Below are 17695 nucleotides of genomic sequence, written 5' to 3' on the forward strand. Positions count from 1 at the left end.
GGGGGGGGAGGGGGGAGAAGTGAATGGTTTAGACAAGAAACCCTGTGTAGGAGGAGAAAGATACAGGACATTTTTTGGGTATATGAATAAAATCAGCAGAATGAAAGAGAAAAAAAAAAAACCACCTCAGGCAGGGAAGTGCCTGCAGAAGTTGTATTATTTTGTCTCTGCAGCTGTTTATTCCTTGTGCTACAGTGAAGAGTGATTGTGCTTTGAACTCCTGAAAAGTACGTGCACTTGTGCGATCCTGCTGCAGTAGGACATGAGAAGAGAGGAACAACAAACTCACGATGTCCACAAGGCTGGTTGGTCCATCTGCACCACAAAGTCCCATTTCTGGGGCACAGCAGCAGAAAAAACATCCAGAGAGGGTCTGAGGAGCTCCAAAAATTCAGGAGAACTGCAATCTACTTAAATGAAGTAGGCCAGGACACACCAGTTACCTGTGGATGGGTGGTTCAGTGGAGATACTCACTGGAGCCATGCCAGGTGGCAATTCACACTTGGATAGAGCCTCAAAGCTTACACCCTTCCCCATCATAACTAAAAGTGCTAACAGAGATGCTCCTATACAAAAAAATGTTCCTTTTTCTGGTCCATTTATTCCATTTTGGCAACTGGTTTCAGAATGAACTGCAAAACCTCTGGTCCCCCTGTGAGTGTTTGATGATAACTCTTCTACCACTTCCATGCCAGTGAACTGCTCCTCTGCAGATGGTTAGTCAATGCCAAGCAGCAGCAGCAGTTGCAAATTTTCTTTTAAAATCAATTTATTTTAAAGATTGGGTTTTCAGTTATGGGATTTTAAAATAGCCCTTTTTCTGCACAGAATCTCACTACAATTTGGAAACACTTGTTACTGGAGAGCATGCCTCAAATCAAAACATGTCTATGTAGATGTAGACATATATATGTGTATATATACACACAGAGAGATGTGTTTACATTTTGTATATTAGTGTGTGAATGTTTATAAGTATATAGATACATTTCTCCATAACAAGTGGGCATGCAGCTTTTCTCTGAAAAGGGGGAATTTTTCCACGGAAAATTTAGACAAAACCGAAACTCTTCTCAGTGACCACCATTTCCCCCAGGACGCCCCTTGGTTCCTCTTCGGTGTCGCGGTGTTTAACCAGACCTTGCTGCCTGGAAGGGTGGTAGCACACACGGCTGTGCCAGCTCCCCACCCTGGAGACTCCCCGTGCCTCGGGGAAGCCCAGCGCTACACAATCCCCCGCACCGCAAAAACCTCGGGTGCTGCTGCCTGTCTACAGGGCTGGCTGGTGCTCCCAACATGGGGCACCTCCACTGGGAAGGTCCACGTTGGTGTGTTAAAGCAGCGGTGGGCTCTGAGGCACTGCTCATGGCTCGAGGAGGGTCAGCAGCTGTGCCCATGGAGCAGCCAGGTGGCCGGGGGCTATTTCTGGCTTTAACGTGAATTTGGATTGAGAAACACCTCAGTAAAAACAGCACCTTTGGAAATTTAGCCCTGTAGAACCCAAACATGATTTTTAAGGGGTGAGTGCTGACATCCCTACCCATCCAATTGATGAAAGGTAGATGAATAGAATAGAATAGAATAGTGTAGAAAGAGAAGAGAAGAGAGAAGAGAAGAGAGAAGAGAAGAGAAGAGAGGAGAAGAGAGAAGAGAAGAGAGGAGAAGAGAGAAGAGAAGAGAAGAAGAGAAGAGAAGAGAAGAGAAGAGAAGAGAAGAGAAGAGAAGAGAAGAGAAGAGAAGAGAAGAGAAGAGAAGAGAAGAGAAGAGAAGAGAAGAGAAGAGAAGAGAGCAGAACAGTTGGAAGGGACCTACAACAACCGTCTACTCCAACTGCCTGACCAATTCAGGGCTGACCAAAAGTTAAAACATGTTATTAAGGGCATTGTCCAAACGTCTCTTAAACACTGACGGGCTTGGGGCATCGACCACCTCTCCAGGAAGCCTGTTGCTGTGTTTGACCACCCTCTTGGTAAAGAAATGCTTCCCAATGTCCCATCTAAACCTCCCCCAGCACAGCTATGAACCATTCCCACATGTCCTATCACTGGCTCCCAGGGAGAATAGATCAGATGTCCTACTACTTTGCTCTTTTACGGCAAGGAGGGTGGCAGCAAGCTGTGAACAAAGGAGTTGGTGGGGGGAAGGGAACATTTAGCTCCTTTTTTGTGTCCTGTTTGCTTGCAAAGTTGCCCTCCAAAGAGCACTGGCTTTTATTAGCGATCCCTGCCTGCAATACGTGATTGGATACCGTCCATGTGAACACCACATCTCGGTTACAACCCGGCACTGGCTCCAGGCCATCTTTAGATGTTTGCTGTGCGGAGCAGCCCAGGAAGCCTGCAGAGCCTGGCAAAGACCTTATCACGTCGCACCACTGCGGATGGGGACCTGGAAGGCAGAGTCCCAATGCCCGATGTGTGGCACCTAACACTGAGCAGAGGTGATGAGTGTCACGAAGGGACCAAAGAAGGGACCTCGTTAATTTAAGGCCACGTCCTCGGGAGTGAACGCTGAGCAATGCTACCTTCAGACCTGCGATTTAAGGATATCGGATCCAGAGTTTTGGTTCAGGTTATCAAAGCATAAATGTCACTCAGGGAATATTGCAACAGGGCTCCCTTCCCAGCCCTGTGCAGCTTGGGTTTGGATTTACCCCTTATTCCCCACTCTTATTCCTATAACACCCAGCAGCCCACCTACCCGGGGCTGCTCCGTGATTCATGGCTATGGGAAAGAAAACGGGAAGAGGTGGGTTTGGGGAGGACAAAATAAATGGATACCAGTGGTGCGATAGGAAGGTCAACTGGAGGAAAGAGAGGTCAGGACTGAGAGAGCACGGATCAGATAACGGGTTAGGCAGGGTGAAAATTAAAAAAAAAAAAAGACAGGAAATTCGCATTTGTTACAGGAGAAAAGGAGGAAGCAAGGAAAGGGGATTAAATGGGTGAGGACGCAGTTAGGTTAACAGCCAGAGAAGATGTGAGGTGGAAGAAGGCAATTTTTTCCTCCAAAATATGCAGATGGGCTTGACGGCAATGTTTCACCGACTGAAAGCAATTTCAGGAAATTGTTCTTGAGTTAAAAAATAAAGAAGACGTTATTTTTTAGTAAAAATATTTCACTCCTCTTTGAAGCTTCTCTCATATTAACAAATTATCTGAGCAATTTATAAAAACAGTTAAGAGATCACTGTGGTCAGACAAAATGCTCGTTTGCGTGTTTGGCCTGAAACAAAGTTATTTCATTAAAATACTGCTTTCCCCCTTCCTAGCTGGAAAACGTTCATGTCTGGTTACCCCATGGCAAATACGTTGGGTTTTTTTTCTGTCTGCCCCCCCCTCACCCCTATCAGTTATTTGTGCAGTTCTGCTTTTCAGCAAATTTACACAGCTGACAGCCAGGGGTACGAGTACCGCAGATGGGTACGAGAAGGAAGTCCTGTTAAGCAAGAAAGATGGTCATTAGAGTCTGACCAAATCTATTGCCTGTAAATATTAGCAGAGCGGAGAGCGTCTCCGTTACACCGGCATGAGCACAGAGAGGGAGGGTGCTTTGCAGTCTTGGCAGCATCGTTTTAATCCAACCCACCGTCAGTTGGGTTTGAAAGAAAACAGCTTTCTGAGCTCTTTTCCAAGTCTTGCGTGTGTGAATAAACACTCCAGCTCACAGAGGAAGCTGGTGACAGATGGAGCAAGAGCTCGGCTCTTCTGCCATGCTGGCCTGGGCTCCAACCACCAAACCACGCTGACTTTACCCATCAGCTAACCTGGCTGACGCCTGCACGGGCAGCGTGCTCACCCGTGGCCCACTGGTGCTGAGCCGGCAGCCGGGTCTCGACAAGGTTTTGCATCCCCTGCAATTCGGCACTTTGCTGCAGCCCTGTGCGGAGATATCTGAGACATCTCCAGCCTTGCTGGTGGGGTCTGGAGCTCAGCGCAGGGCAAGGAGCTGCAGGAAAAGGAGGAAAAGTTGCTGGCACTGAGTGACTGTAGGTGCCCATAGGCTGGATTACCCCGGTGTGAGCATCTTCCGCTCTCACTGCTGTGAAAACAACAGACAATACATGTTGTTGCAATGACTTGTGTTTAAGGAGTGATGCTAACACGGCTGGCATCAGCACAGGCGCACGGCAATGCGCATTTCGACCAGTCTTCTTGGGCGTGTTTTCAAACTGGCTATAAAGCAGCCCATGATCACTCAAGCCGCAGTTTATTTTCGAGCGGAGCATCACCTTTTGCTTTCACGTAAACTGCCTGACTCCCAGCTGAACCAGGAAAAACAAACAGCAGACAACAAAGTCGTCACTGCGCAAAACTCAGAACAGCCACACAGGGATTTGGCAGGCGGACTTTGATTTGCATCCCTGGTTACAAACATACAAATTTCTCAGGCTGGCAAAACCTCTTTATTTGGTGTAACTGGGTGGGAAGAGGGTTTTTAATCATATTTTATCTGCTGCCACTCTGAAATATAATGGGGAGCACAGTCACAGCAGCACAGGCTGAGTGCTTTTGAGCAGCATGTTTAGATAAGGATTTACTTAGAGGTAGATTTCTTTGCAACCAAATTTTTCTTCCCTCATTTATTACACATCTGCATTATCCTCAGCTCACAGAACCAGTTCATATCTGGTTCCTAAAGGTTTTATGGAAGATCATGTGATTTCACCGAACTCCCTTGCTCTTGGGGCCACTCAGGTGTTTACATACTGCACCCGGTGCAGAAGAAGTTTCGTTTCTGCAGAAATGCCGCCCAGCTTTCTCAATTCCATGGACAATCCTGTCCTAGCCAATGTTTTTTCTTAAAACCAAACCTCTTCAAAGCCCACAGCTTTACAGGATTTTATGAACTGGAATTTATTTTCAGCGTGTTTGAAGCCTTTATGACTAAGAGTAGCCATTAAAAAAAGCAAATAAGACTGTTGTATATGGGTTTGTTCCTCATCTTGGGAATCTGGGGACTTGCCTCCTGATATTGTACTAATTGGACCTGCATGTGCTGGCAGCTGTGCCTGAGGCATGATTTTGCGGGGAGCTGGGGCAGTCAGAGCAGCGGCGTCAGGAGGAGCGCAGTCCTCAGGAGCGGGTGCTGCCATCCCACAGGATGCCCAGATCCCACCACCACCCTGGTCCTTTCACCTTCGGGAGCTGAAGGAGAAGGTTATAGGAAATGGTTTGCCTTGGGGTTATCCATCCAGCCGTGGTTGTGTTTGTGCATACATACGTGTGACTCTGCGTGGCGCACACAGAGCATCCTGCCGGCATTCCCGTGGGGCCTTGGCTGCACAAACAAATACGGGGGGGAGCTCGGAGGGGATGAAAATCCCAAGCTCCCGAGGCCTTAGGGCGGCTCCTGCTGCACGCCAGGCAGCCTGTACCTGAACCTTGTTTTACTACACTTAAAAGCACGGATGAAAACACCCTCAAACCATTAGCCAGCATAATTTTTCCTGCAAATAATCCCTGGCACATGGGTATTTGCAACTCTTATTTGCACCCTGGAGGGAAAGCAGCTGCAAGGTGGGTAGGGTGGGGTGGTAAAGATATGTTTTCTTGCTTTTTATTATGTACCCTGGGTTACACGTGTGCAAATGATGCTGTGAGCAGGGTGGGCAGCATTACAGGTCCTTAGTCACCCTACTAAATGCACAACTAACATTAATCAAGAAACAAAACCTTTGTGCCAGGGTAGTTTATTTCATTCTAACTGCTCCAGAGTACCCTAGCCAAAGCTCTCCTCTGATGGCAAAGTCTGCATCTTCCCTGGAGGACCGGTGTTGTGCTGCTTCTCCCACCGAACCCTTTCAAGTGCACATGAGCCCTTGAGGTGAGTTTGTTATCCTGACACAAAACACCACGCTGGTGGAGTGGTGTCCCTCCGGGCTGCTTGGCAAACATCTCCTCCTGCAAACACGACCTCCAGGCACCCGTTTGGGGTGCCGGCTGGTTTTAGCTGCCCTGATTGTAGATTCTGAGGTCAGAGCGGGGAATGGTAACGGGTGTCGAAATGGGTAAGGCGTGCCAGGATGGGACTCGGAGATTAAAGAGCAGACATGTTTCTTTCCCTTGCCAACTCCTTCTGCTCGGGGGGGAAAGCAACTTCTGGCACACAGGTGGGGTGAGCTTCTCCTCCGCCATGGGGTCAGCAGCTCTTCTACACTACCCATATGAACACCTGATGGCTGAAGCACACACAGGCTGAAGGTGCCCTTGTCCAGATCACAGCTCAGCCCTTTTGCATTGCTCATGGTTTGCACCTGCCAGAGCCCTTTTGGGGGAAAGGCAGTGAGAGGACTGAGATTCCCTTGGAGGGATGTCCAAACCATGCTGCAGCCCTGGCCACAGCCCAGCTCCATCTCTCAGATGGACATGACAATGGTGCTGCTGCCAGGACAGTGGCTGTACCCCAAGATGCGCCTGCAGTAGCTGAGTGTGGGAAGATCCAGTGGTTTTGGGAGGTTAGCAGCTCCAGCTGCTTATTAGGTTCAACCTTTTCTCAGATATGAGGAAAAGATAACAACTTTCCCCAGCCACCGACGGGAACTGGGCTGAACCCGGGAACTCAGTTCCCAGAGCACTTCAGCCTCTCCAAAGCCAGACGACTTTATAGGTGCTCAGCACCATCAGGCCCAAAGTATATTGCTTCACCATTCCCCCTCTTTCCCCACCCCACAAATCTGCAAAAGCAAAACTTTCCTTTTCCTTTTATTAAAAAAAAAAAAAAAAAAAAAAAAAGAGAGAGGGAGGGAGGCGGTTTCTAGCCTTTCTGGTTGCAAACCAAGGTAAACGCTCGCCTTTGAGTCTGCAGCCAGGCAGACTGCAACAATAACACCCGCAGAAATGGGTGTGCTCCCATTCATCTCAATGGGTGTTAACTTGGAAGGGTAATTATGACCCCTGATGCCAAGAGCTCTAACCGTTTAGCTGCTGAGCATCCCAGCCCATAAATAAAGCCTCTGGCCGGCTGTGCAGAAACCTGGGTGGGAGGGAAGCTGTGTAGCAATGAGGCATTGACTTTTGGATATGCCAGGAGTCTGAAACGCTTTGGCTCCTGCTGAGGCTCCCAGCCTTTCTGCAGACCTGTTTCCACCGACACCACAACATAGATGCTCTGCTGCCCTGGAGGAGCAGCCTAGGGAAAAAAGCCATGAGCCCTGATGAATTTACTGGGGTTTCTGCAAAAACGATCCGGCAGCGATACATTCGGCTCAGTTAATGAATGTCTGGTGAATGCCTTGTGCCGGGTTTCCCTGGGAAACTCAGCTGGTGTTAAGATAAACAAGGTCCCGGGGAGCAAGGGAGGGAGCGGGGTGGAGGTGGATGTGGGGAGCTCGTCCCTTCCTCCCCACCAACTGTTTGTGCTGGATGCCCTGGCTAAGGTCAGGTCCTCACCATCCCTGGAGCTGCACAAAAGGCACATGTTTTAATAATCTAATTAGCTGAGGCAGACAAATAGTAGGAGGAGAGGAAATGTATAAAGAAAGGGAGTGGTTCAGGCAGAGTCACGCAGGCTCCACTGCATCCCCCTGCTTCCGTAGGGCTCTAGCCCTTATCTGAGTGGGAAAAAAAACACTTCCAAATGCAAAAATGAGAATGGGCGTGAAGCCTTCTTCTGAAAAGAGACATGCAGCGAGGAGCATGATCTGCTCCAATTCATTAACTCTGGAACCTACTGATAACAGCTCAAACCAAGGCTTTCATAGTTATTTCTGCAATACATGCATGAATAAAGAAGATAAGCTGGTATATCATTAACATATCATGTCCTATAAGGTGAGAGCAGCTCATCCCTCCGTCTGACACCCTACAGATGGACCAGCAAAGACCTGGGGAATTTACATTGTCATTGTGCGCTTGAAAGTGAAAAAAATGGCACAAGCCCTTGGTAGTGTTAGTACCAGAAATCATCCGTGTGCCTTCAGCTGTTTTTTTCTATTACTCTTGATGTTTCTTATGGTATACCTCAGTGGGGCACAGCTGTGTCTAATGTAAATAACTCTGTGCTCATCTACTGAAAGTAAAAGGAAGGAAATTAATAACGACAATAAAATAAAGCCCAAACCTCCCACTTACAGTCAGTGCTGACTCTGCCCAGTTAACCCTTGTTTGGTTTTGGTTTCCTGATAGCCAGGGAAGGTAGTTTCCTCTTAGTTTGTGCTGCGCTATTTTAGTTTTCCCTTCTGAAATTGCCTCTCTCTTCATAGCACAGGGTATGCAAAAAGCAGCTACTGTCCATCCTGCTTTTAACTCCACACTTACCATTAATAATTTAGCCTATGCCAAGGGGGTGGCAGACACCCCAGTAAACCACCGCTGCGGCTGAGGCTGTAGAGGTCTAAGAGGAATTGCTAGTGGTACTCTGGGATTCATGGCTAATGGACCAATGTCAGGATTTTAATCATGTGTAAGTCCCACACATGTTAAATATGAGGGTGAGCAGCGTGTATTAAAAAGGCCCTGATTTATTCTGTCCTAAGATAGATGTTGAAAATAAGACAGTCTAGCTACGTGCCTGTTTCTTTCCATAGTCTAGTAGTATAGTTTAAATGACAAGCTACTGTGGCTGCACACAGCCGTCCAAAGTGAGGGACACCTTGATGTCCCCTCCAAAGGTGTTGGTCCACTTCCCACCGATGCCCACCGACTGCAGTGCGTGCAGGCTTGGTGCACCTGCTAATTGCTATTTAAACTGAAAAATGCATAAATAGCATCACCCACATTTTAAAGAAGAGGAAATGGAAGCCCAGAAATTAGGCTGTTTGCTCTAAGTGATACAGTAAATGCTCTGGAGACCCTTCTGTATGTAAATTTTGCACCAAAATAAACACGTTTGGTTTTTACACCATTTGTCCCATCAGTGCAAGTGTTGCACATTGGTCTGAAAAGCAGAGTTTTGTCTTGCTGGTGAAAGTCAGTCTTTGACAAAACTCAGTCATTTTTATTTCAAAATGAGTGTCCCCACACAGATCTGGTCTTAAACAGGTGGGTTTGTTTTGAAGAGAAGTTTGACATAGCTCATCTTTCAGAAACAGGAGCTAAATTCTTCGTGGGTTGTTGATATAAAATCCTCCACAAATAATTAAGGCACTTAAGTTAATGTTAGTGTCCTGTAGGCTGTTAATAGGCATTCTCTAGGGGGCTGGAGTGTGGGGCAAGCACTTGGACTAAAACGTATGTATGTGCTAAATACCAGGGAAGGGGAGGGGATTGGAGGTAATTATTTGGTGAAAAAATTCTTATTTTCTTTCTTGGCCAGACTGGCTGCTGTGGAAATTTTTCCTGTAGAGGGGTTAGCCCCATCTCATCTCTTTTTTTACTGATTTCACAAGAGGACTACCTCTGGCCTTGAGTGACAAGGGAGGATAAGATCTGTGCTTTGTCTTGCTTACCATCATGATGCTGTGGGTCTGATCAGCCCAAAGATGGCTTTTGCTGTGACCTTTTACTCTGAATGCTCAGCACTTGGGCTTGGTTGAAAAAGAGGACAAAAACCTGCCTAAATGTGCCACTGTCTCACGCAACCACAGCCTTTGCCGGTCTATAGCGTTTGCATGACTTCCCTCTTTCTTTTTACCTGCAGGAGCCAGCTGCCAAGAGATGCAGGCCAAATCCAGTAAACGCCAGTGTGTACCAGCACGTTCATACTAAAATTTCTCCATGAAATACATTTGCATCTCTTGCCAGGGGAAGCTAAACCTCTGTTGAGTTGTTGACGCAGCTCAAACCTCATCCAGTCCAGGTGGAAGGGAGGGACCCTGGTGGGAGCAGGCTGCTGGGAAATACCATTTCATTCTCTTTTCTGCCTTTGGCCTGACCCAGAACCGCAGATCCAACATGCTGTTGTAGCACCCATGAAAGGAGCTGTATGAAGAGGAGCAATCCCAGAAACAAAGCAGATGATAGTACAGCAAGCAGCAGAGAACACCTCCCATTTCAGAGATGTTCCCCAAAGCAGAAGGGCAGTGAAGGGGCGTAGCTGCCCAGAACTCTTTGAAAGACAAGGAATGCAAGGTGTCCAACAGCTTTTTGTGCCAATTGCAAAATCAGCCCCTTCTGATGCTTGTGCTCCCCACTGAGTCAGAAGAGAGAACCCACATGCTGCCCCTCTCTGCTGCACACCCCTCTGGTGTTAAAGAGCTGGGTTGGTGCCGAGCAGCTGCAACTTTGCTTGTGGTTTTATCTCTTGTTTTGTTATTTAGCAAACCCGAGAAGCCAGAAAAAAAAAAAAAAGTGCAAAGAGTTGCACAGCCTTCCAAAACAAGTCAGATCACAGAATCACACAGAATCACAGAATTTTCAGAGTTGGAACGGACCTCTAGCGATCATCTAGTCCAACTCCCCTGCTAAAGCAGGACTGCCTAGAGCACATTACTCAGGACTGCATCCAGGCAGGTTTTGAAAATCTCCAGAGAAGGAGACACCACCCCCTCCCTGGGCAGCCTGTGCCACGGCTCTGTCACCTGAACTGGAAAGAAGCTTATTCGTGTGTTGGAACGGAACTTCCTATGTTCCAACTTGCACCCATTGCCCCTCGTCCTGTCACTGGGAACCACCGAGAAGAGTGTGGCTCCACCCTCCTTCAACCCACCCTTTAGATATTTGTAAGTAGTAATAAGGTCTCCCCTCAGCCTTCTCTTCTCCAGGCTAAAGAGTCCCAGTTCTCTCAACCTTTCCTCATAAGGGAGATGCTCCAATCCCTCAGTCATCTTGGTTGCCCTTTGCTGGACTCTCTCCAGCAGTTCCCTGTCCCTCTTGAACTGGGAAGCCCAAAACTGGACTTTGTAGAGGAGATCTGAGGGAGATGTAGAGGAGATCTGAGGTTTGGCTCCAGACTTGGCAGTATTGCCCTGGTTTAACTATCCTATAGCAAGGTGGGCAACTAGAAAGGGGAGAGTGGACAGTCCATCACACTTCTTGTGCCAGTAAAGTGATTTGCAAACCTATCCTGGATGTGGAGGGGAGGAAGGAGTTGGCCTGCAGGCCCACAGACCTCCTGAGGGGCTCCCCAAATGAGAAGGTGCTTCAGAAAACTTGCGTGTGAAGGAAAATAAGACAAAGGCATGGCAAAAACAAAGCATTGAGGTCTTTGAGGTGAACTGAAATACACAACTGAAACTGCTGTGTTGTCTGTCTTTGAGAGCTCTTCCTCATATCTCCGCTGCCATCCCCAGAGATGCAGCTGGGGCTGTTGCACAGACCAGGCAGCTAGGATGAGAAACCATCAGCTGTAGTCCTGGTTGCCCCTTCTTGCCCCAAGCCCTCATCCTCAGTTTCCCAACCTGCTAAATGTGGGATAGGATACCCTCCAGCAGACACGACAAGGATTTGCTTATCAACTGGTGAGGACCTTGATCCCAGCAAGATGAATGGGAGTTTTGTTTTAAGTATCAATGGGAAGAGGACTTCGGGAGTCCAATACTGTCCTAAAAGACTGAGTATCTTTCTGCTGTCAGTGCAGATCTACAAATTAGATGCACAGTGTGACTGGGCAAATTGGTAGGGAAAAAGCAATCTGTTTTGCCAGGGAGATGTTTGCAAGTATTTAAATGGTGCTATGTTTGATCACAGAAAAAGAAAATGTTTCCATGATGCAGAAAACCCAAAGGACAACTATTCTGGATTGTAATGAGGTCTGAACAAGATCAAAGGTCCCTTGTACTCATCCCTGAATGTACACAAAGAAAGAGATGGTCCTGATACGTCTAGATTGACCAAGCTGAGACAAGAAGCATTAGCATAATGCTCATTTTACAGGTAACAAATCAGATGGGTGGATAGATTAAGGGGGTTTCATGTAAAGAAGTGACTGGGGAATGAACTTTTGATGTGAATTTAAAATGCCATGCCACTTCTAGAGCTTGAGACCATATCCAGACCAAACGATGGATGTGGTCCTTCTCCTTAAGTCCTGATTGCCCAAGGATCAGGGTGGGGGGCCAGGCTGGAGCCCCTTTTTGCCCCACAGAGGCTGCCAGCCTGAAGACAAGGAGGGCAGCAGTGTAGCCATAGCCTTTGTGTATGGATGTACGCTGTTCTCAGGCTGGGCCAAATTTCATTGCACTAGAAACTACAAAGGGGATTCATCACGGAAACGTTGGACATCCTCAGCTGAGGTGTTGACCTCGGGCTCCTTTTGCAGTCAGCATAAAGTAAGGTTCATCTGACCTCAACTGACATTTTGTTTAGGGTGAGATGAGTCTCTGGTAAAGTAAGTTCAGGGTGAGTGGCCGAGGTTGGAGACTTGATGTAGAGATGAATTCACCCTTCATATGGAGTAAATGAATGTACTCTGAGTGATCTCCCTTACGAGGAAAGGCCATCTCCCTTACAAGGAAAGGCTGAGAGAGCTGGGACTCTTTAGCCTGGAGAAGAGAAGGCTGAGGGGAGACCTTATTACTACTTACAAATATCTAAAGGGTGGGTTGAAGGAGGATGGAGCCACACTCTTCTCGGTGGTTCCCAGTGACAGGACGAGGGGCAATGGGTGCAAGTTGGAACATAGGAAGTTCCATTCCAACACACGAAAAAACTTCTTTACAGTTCAGGTGACAGAGCAGTGGCACAGGCTGCCCAGGGAGGTAGTGGAGTCTCCTTCTCTGGAGATTTTCAAAACCTGCCTGGATGCAGTCCTGAGTAATGTGCTCTGGGCAGTCCTGCTTTAGCAGGGGAGTTGGACTAGATGATCTCTAGAGGTCCCTTCCAACTCTGAAAATTCTGTGATTCTGTGATTCTGTGATCATGGATAGCTGTTCCAGTTTCTTTCCTCATGTAGTTAAGTCCTCAGTGTCTTGCCCAGGGCAATGATGGAGCTGGGAGACAGACCAGCTCTCCAAACTTGCAGATTTAATGCCCAGAAAACACAGTTTCCTTCTAAACGCAGAGGCTGAGTTGGATGGAATTTAAAATCTTTGTCCTCTGGGAAATGTCCACATTTGCTTCCTATTTATCATTCTGAATCTTAACAAAACCATAAAATTTTAAAATGTTTGATGGAACAAGAATGTAAAAGCCATTCAGTCTGACACCAATGAAACAATTCACTTTGATAATGTCAAAACCGAACATAACAAAGGCACATGCAACATAAATCCCAGCACAATAAAATATAACACACATTGAAAATGTTTCAATTAATATTGCAATACAATACAAAATGAATCAAAACAAACTTAAACAATATCTCTCTATGTCACCAAAACATTTTAACATTGTTGAAATGAAACTGAGGAAATGCAATTTGTTAAAATGGTTCACTGAAAGCTTTTCATGAAAATTTACTTTTTCTTGTGAATGCATTTTAAGATGGAGAGGGATTTTCTCAAAAATGTTGAGCAGCTCTGAGATGTGTGGTTTTTATTTTTCTGCAAAATAAAGTCACTTCCAACAATTGGCAAGAACTAGAAGTCATTATGTATTTACACCTACTCGGAGATGGTAGAAACAATTCCTTAGACCCCCTTTTAATGTACATCACAACCATTCTCTTATTGTATGCAGGTGCTTTTTGGTTGCTGGATGAATTTCAGAGTGAACTATTTTGGTAGCACTGGTGGCAACATCTAGAATGGGCAATATGATCCTCAGACCTGGAAAATCCACCTAACCACTATGACGTGTTATGCACATTTTTTCTCCCGTCAGAGCTGAGTCATCTGCCAGATCCCTCCTTCCTCATGCCATATTAACAAATGAGCTAACTAATTATTACCTCCGGCTTGGCTGGAGTCATCCTTTTGTTATTTACCATAGGTGACTAATTGTCACAATTACTCCTGCTCCAAACAACAGTTGCATGGTGACATATGCTGGATGGGTCTCCACCTGGACAAGAGTTGTCTCTCCCCTCACCACCGCTGACTAGGAAATTCCAGGCTGCTTTCAGGCTATTTTAAACCCATGCTAAAAGCAGCTCAGAATAGAAGAGGAGGGAAATGCGTTCATGATGGTGTCCCAACATTACAAAGTCACAGTCTTTTAGCAGCTCCCAGAAACAGGGGAAAAAGAGAGAGGTTGGGGTCTGTGCATTGGACCTCCGTGCTCAGCTGGTATCTTGCTGACCACTCAGGCTCTCGCTTGCCTCAGTTCCCATGATGCCCAAAGCTTACAAAAAAACATCTTTTCTTTTCAGAGGTGTTTTTATTTCTGTGTTAGGTGAAGAAACTGTGGTGTATACTACAGGCAAGGTTTGGAGGGGAAAAGCTTTTCAATAGACTCCTGGGCTTTCAGGGGATGAGGGCTTCATCACTTCCACCACCTACAACAGGGACAGCTGAGTCACGGTTTAGCATTGGAAAAGGCAAAATGACACCTTTTCAGCCTCAGCTGTGTCGTGATGATCTGCAAAGGCCGACCTATGGCTGAGTGTAATGAGCTTGCAGATGTCATCATGCGGAGTCTGTGATGAGTTGCCAGGTGACTGGTGGTTACCTGGAGTGGTGGGCATGGTCACATCCTCTCTGAATGGAGAGGGATTAGACTCACACAATATCTACCATCAACCAGTACCCAAAGGTAGCCAGTACAGAGGCAACAGGAGTTGTGGTCCATGCTATGCTGTGCCTCCTCCTCCCCTGGGCCAATGTTTTTCACACCCTGAGCACTGGTCATCCCACAGTAAGTGTGCACCGGGCAGGTGATTATGTGTTATGGATTGACACAGATCACCATCTGTGCCTGCTAAAGCCCTGGTGTCAGTGAAGCAGAAAGGACTAGGGAGGGTCCCCCATTCCTTTGCAGGCCACAGGGTGAGTTTGTGTTTGGATGAGAGCTGTCCTCTTACAGCAACATTAAGTTCCTGAGAACTTGCCCTCCAGAAGGAACCAGGCTGGAGCCACCTGGGAATGCAATCTCCAACGTTGCGGTGGCTGGGATCAGAAGACTCAGAAAGCTCTCTTTTGACATTTTTCCCATCATTTCAGGCGCTGGTCTGAGCTCACAAAAGTCAGCCCTATGGTATGTAAACCCTACCTTGAAGTTCCTCCAAGCTCATCCTTTATAAATGCACACCCATAGCACAGCCTGACAGCAGCAGGGAGAGGAGTGGAGAAGGCACATCGCTCAGCACCGAGAACACTGTGGGAAGGCAAATCAGTGAAGGAGTTGCATGAGAGAAGCCAGTGCCTCTGGAAACCCTCTTTCATTTCTCTCTGCCTCTCCACCCCAGCCCCACAGCACCACACAGCAGCACCTTCCCTCATCCCACCACCATCTCTCCTCCTCCCCTTCCCCCTCTTGCTGTGGTTTGACACAGAGGAACCTGAAAATTCGCTGTGATGTTTGAATCCCAGCCAAAACTGAAAGCGAGACCCTGCAACTGGTCCGAAAGCCTAAAAAACATATGGCATTAATTCTCCTTTCCCACAGTTCCTAAAACTGCAATTAAAAGCAGCCCCCACCAAACAGAGCCCCATAACTCAGTGCCGTGATTTATTGGAATAATGAAGCTTTAGGGGAAAGTTGGCGAGGACCAGGAATTCCACGTCCAGGAGCCGGGCTCCATGCACATGGCCCGCGCACAGCCGAGTTTATTTTATTAGCATGCCACCGGTGGAAGAGCAGGATCAGAGAGGGACATTCCTTTTGAGAAAGCTTATCTTTGGCACCCATTTGGCTTCCAACAATAAACCAGCCCCTGCGTCTGCAGGCTGCAGGAGATGCTGTGCAGCAGGAGCAATCAGGCGGCTGGGGATAATCTGTCTCCGTGCCGCAGTCAACCAGAGGGTGAACAAAGTACCTGCTTTTTCCCATCAGTAACAAATAAACGTGGCCCATGAGATGCCAAAGACTGCAAATCTCCTCTTGCCCAAGGAGGTGCTTTATCACACTTGCTTTCTGAAAACCAAGGCCTTTCAGCTCTTTAGCTGTGAGCAAACATGAAAGTCGAGCTGCGAAGCTTAGATCCAGGTTTTTAAATGTAGCTCAGTAGTCTGGGAGGGAGGGAGTGGGTAGAGTGAAGTCATTCTAACTAAGGATGCAGATTTCTGCCTGTGTCATTTTGTTAATGCCTGTTACGATGATCCTTTCTAATGGTTAAATGCAGTAACTAAGTATACACAGGATAAAACTAATTTCTGGGACACATTCTATAATCTTTGTGACCTGACACCTGCACATGACTCGAACTCATGTGATAAAGGCAAACTTTAGCTAAACGGAGTCTCAGAGTAATGCCGGAAAAGAAGTACAAGGAGAACTACCTTCTCCATTTAAAAGACAGGACAGTAACAAGATCAAACACAATAAATGTCCATCTCCTTTGCAGTCTCTGCCTGCTGTCCAGCTCTGGTTTCCACCTCCATATTTGCTGATACAGTAGTTTTTAAGAGCACTGGTCTATCTAGTGTTTGCCATCAGGCTTGTGATGGCTTTTCTCATCCACACCGCTGAAAAGGCAACCCAAGGTGCCCACACCCAACTTCCTTTGGTGAGCAGGAATATTTCATATTACAACCAGTTTCCACACACCAGTTTGTGTAGATGGCTGATAACATTTTTAAAACAAACTTTCAGGTGCAGGAAAGGATTATATTCACCCCAAGCAGAACTTTAAGCTGCAGAGCCTTGTGTCAGTGTGTTGTTCAGCTTTTGTCCTGGCAATTAGCAGAGTGGGGTACTCCTCCTTCAAAGAGACCATTTGCTGAACACCTGCCTAGAGATAGAGATCTCTAAACATCATTGCTGATGGGGAATTGTCACTATGCAACTTTATACTGGAGCAGGTGCAGCGGAAAGCTGGCTGCAGTGTCTGGTGACAGGAGACTGAAGTTGTTTGGTTTGCTTTGCCTAGCAAAACAAAAATGAGACATAAGTGGAAATAACAAGCTATTTTCTAATTGTCCCAGGAATGAAATTTTGGCTGGCTCTTGGAGCCCTTCAAGCAGAGGAGTGGAGGCAAGAGACCTTCATGGTTTGAGGATGGAGTTTCTGGAAGGGACCAGCTGGCGGGACAGGGATGAACCTGGGGTTAGACAATGAAGCTAGGATGATATTCACCCCATCTAACTTCAGACATGTCCTCAGCTGAGTCCCTCAAGGTCCCCTTCATAGTCAATGGGCAGAAACAGATATGTGAAGGGCACGATTCATCTTACCTGTTGCAGATGTCTTCTTTAGGCCAAGATGAATTACTCCCTACAGCCCATTGACTGTATTAATTAGATGTCCACTAACAGCAACCTGAGCAGTGGGTACCAAGCTCACTCTTACTGCTCTCTAAATGGGTGCCCAGGGATTCAGGCAGCCTTTGGATATGCCTCCTCACCCATCTGCTCTATCCCACTGTGACAGCCCAGCCGTGGTCCATATGCAAAAGTCCAGACAAAGTGCTAAATCTTCAGATCCACTGGAGAGCTGTATCTAATAAAGTTGAACCACTAAAGACAGGAGTGAACAGAAATGCTGCTGATTGCAATGGTATTAACCTCAGATACCTGGTCAGCATGCCTTGCTCACAACCTCTGGAGAAGAGAAGGCTCCAGGTAGACGTTATTATGGCCTTTCAGTATTTAAAGAGGTCTTATAAGAAATATGGGGACAGACTTTTTAGCAGGGCCTGTTGCCATAGGACAAGGGGTAATGGTTTTCAAAGTAAAGGAGGGTAGTTTTAGACTAGACATAAGGAAGATTTATTTTTTTTTAAAATGAGGGTGGTGGTACACAGGCCCAGGTTGCCCAGAGAGGTGGTAGATGCCCCATC

The sequence above is a fragment of the Charadrius vociferus genome, unplaced genomic scaffold (genome assembly GCF_000708025.1).
Source record: "Charadrius vociferus isolate BGI_N301 unplaced genomic scaffold, ASM70802v2 scaffold608, whole genome shotgun sequence".
In the NCBI taxonomy this organism is placed as follows: Eukaryota; Metazoa; Chordata; class Aves; order Charadriiformes; family Charadriidae; genus Charadrius; species Charadrius vociferus.